Here is a 3139-nt window from a genome sequence, read left to right as displayed (position 1 = left end):
GACAAAAACCAATGATGGCGGATTTACTAGGTTATTAGTAGTTAAAACAGTTGTTTTTTCTTTTTTTTTCTAGTTGCAAGAAGCACAGGATCAACTTACAGAGGCTGTGAGATGTGCTGAGAAAACACAGGATCACGTCCAAAAGTATGATTTAAAGCAGCATAGAAAATAAGTATAAAGCAGATAAACAGTATGAGAACAGATCAATAGTGATAATAAACACATTATCGTGAAGCTGTGTAACATTTCAGCTTTGAGCTGTTTTGAGATGCATAATTTTCCCCCATTATTTCCATATTTTGCACATTATCCACAAGTGAAAAATTAAAGTTTTAATTGCTCAGTCATGTCTAACTCTTCGCAACCCCATGGACTCTAGCCTTCCAGGCTCCTTTGTCCATTGAATTGTCCAGGCAAGAATCCTGGAGTGGGTTGCCATTCTCTTCTCCAGGGGATCTTCCTGACTCAGGGATCGAACTTGGGTCTCCTGCATTGCCAGCAGATTCTTTACCATCTGAGCCACCAGGGAAGGTGATTAGTCACAAATACAAAAACAGTACAGTTGCCAAATCATCTACTTTTCAAAATTCTAAGAACCTATGTAATTGAACCTGCAGATGTTTGTTCAAAAACAGTGTGGTATTTTAAAAATCTATGTGAAGGAATGTCGTGACAGTCCAAGGGTTAAAACTATGCCTCCCAAGGCAGAGGGTGTGGGTTTGATCCCTGGTTGGGAAGCTAGGACCCCATGTGCCTCACAGCCAAAAAAACAAAACATAAAACAGAAGCAATATTGCAGTCAATTCAATAAAGACTTCAAAAATGGTCTACGTCCAAAAAAAATCTTAAAAAAAACCTATGTGTGAGAATAATTATTTTAAAATCTGCATTTTAGGCTTGAAATTGAAAATGCTGAGTTACAAACTACAGTCAAAAAGCAAGCAGGCAAAATTGAACAGCTTCAGAAAAACCTGTTAAGGACAAAATTGGTAAGTCAACCTCTTAATTTCTGTCATACTGAGAAAGGATTTTAATTTTTTTACTAGTAATATATAAGAATATGTTGGACAATGTGAAAAGTCTCATTGATTAGCTTATTGTATTTTTATTGATACTGCTTGCTACTAGTACTGTGAATCCTCTATAGAAGAAATCAACTGAATTCATAAAATTAATGATTTTTATAGTAAGATTTTAATTTAAAAAATTGTGACAGTCCAAAAGCAATATTTTATACAGACCACATTTTGTTTGTTCATTCATCTGTCAATGAAATTCCACCTGCTGACTATTGTTACTAATGCTGCTTTGAACATTGGTACACAAACATCTATTTGAGTCCAGAAATTTGAGTAATGATTTGATTGAGAATTTTGAGTTTCTTTTGTAATCCAGATCTTTCTGTGATATTTTTGAGAATGAATCATTTTAAATATTGTAGTTTGTTCTCTTCGTTAAGAATGAATACTATATCTGTATAGAACCATTTTTCTGAACAACTGTATTTTTCATTTGTTTTTTTTTTTTTTTAAGAGATGGGGGTTGCATGGGAATTTTTCAAAGATTATTTTAGTAAGGTGTGACTTAACAAAACCTGGAATATCTTGAACCATTGATGAAAATGATTTTTGAGCATCTCTAGAAAGTAAAATGTAAATATAGGCAGTCTTTAAAAATCTTTCATTAACATTTAGTATTTTATGTGTAAAAGTCTCTATTTTTAACAAATAAATGTTGGCAATGTAAATTCCAGAAAAATGATGAAATGAAAAATCATTTTAAGTTGTTTTAAGAAAAGTCATCAATTTTGAAATCTGTTATTGGCATCAATCTGGTTTAAAAACTGTGTTTACTATAAATTCATATTAACTTGTGAATTCATGAGAAATCATATTTTTAAGAAAGAATAAGTCTCTTTGGTATTTAAAACTAATTTTCTTAAATTGTTTTTTTCTAAGTCTGAGGATGACAAGGAACAATTAAAGAAATACATTGAATTAAAACAATCTCTGGAAAATAGCTTGGACCAAGAAAAGAAGAAAAACAGTGAGTTAGAAAAAGAGATCACTCGGTAAGATTTTAATATTTCTGATAATCTCAACTATGAATAAAAGTATAATTTTACTTTATTTAAAACCTTAGACACAAATTCATTTTTTATGTGTCTTTTCATAATTAAACACATTATCCTATTTCAAAGTTTACTGTGGAATATCAGCACAATCTGAAATGTTTTTGAGTGCAGCAGTGTTATACTTATCTGTAATGATTTCTAAAACAGTAACAGCCGTGCCTCGGCATATAGTAATGTCACTCTCTTCCTCATCATCTATGCTGAATTTTTACTTCTGCAAAGTTTCTTTGTTCTTTTTGGTAATCTTGCCTTCTTTTAATTGTGTTCCTTCCCTTCATCATTTGAGTTATTTATTATCTAAAAACCTACCTGTGCTATTGTTGAACAACATTAAAAACTATCTTGATTTGGCTTATATTTTCTTTTTGCCCCAAAATTTTAGTTATAAAATGTACATACAAAAATCTTTGTGTAACTTAAAGAATAATAAAATTAGTGACCATGTTTTGATCAGTAAGATAAAAAACTGCTTCTGTTTTTTTGCTGAGTACAGTTAATCCTCATCATCTACAGATTCAGCCAACCCAAGATGATAAGTATTCAGGGAAAAAAATTTGAGAAAGTTCCAAAAAGCAAAACTTGGAGTGGTCTCAAGCTGGCAACTATGTCCATAATATTTATATTTATATTATGTATTTATAACTATTAATATTTAATGTATAAATACATTAATTATGTATTTATAACTGTTAGTATAAATTAACATTTATATTATGTATTTATAACTATTTACAAAGCGTTTACATTGTATTAGATAATGTAAGTGATCTAGGGATGACTGAAAGTATAGGGAAGATGTGCTTAGGGAGACTTGAGCATCTGTGGATTTTGTATCCACGGAGTGTTGGGGGATTTTTGAACCAGTCCTCTGTGGATGCCAAGGGATGATTATACAAAGGGTTCTTTTCTGATTCTCATTAATATTTTTCTCTTTTAATTTTCTCTACATTGCTTTGCATTTTGTTAACAATGTGCTGGGCAAGATTTCTACATCTCTTAAAACAG

At 31.0% G+C, this 3139-nt stretch overlaps 1 long non-coding RNA gene across 1 annotated transcript; it reads left to right on the top strand.

Annotated features, from left to right (window-relative positions):
- The first annotated feature begins 73 nt into the window (after positions 1-73).
- On the top strand, positions 74-2071 carry LOC104981915. The gene is made up of 3 exons (XR_824439.1): positions 74-144; positions 896-989; positions 1959-2071. It is a non-coding gene; the product is annotated as an uncharacterized LOC104981915 (long non-coding RNA).
- The last annotated feature ends 1068 nt before the right edge of the window (positions 2072-3139 follow it).

Source organism: Bison bison, unplaced genomic scaffold (assembly GCF_000754665.1).
Source record: "Bison bison bison isolate TAMUID 2011002044 unplaced genomic scaffold, Bison_UMD1.0 scf7180017859477, whole genome shotgun sequence".
Lineage (NCBI taxonomy): Eukaryota > Metazoa > Chordata > Mammalia > Artiodactyla > Bovidae > Bison > Bison bison.
This window is presented reverse-complemented; position numbering and strand designations above follow the sequence as displayed.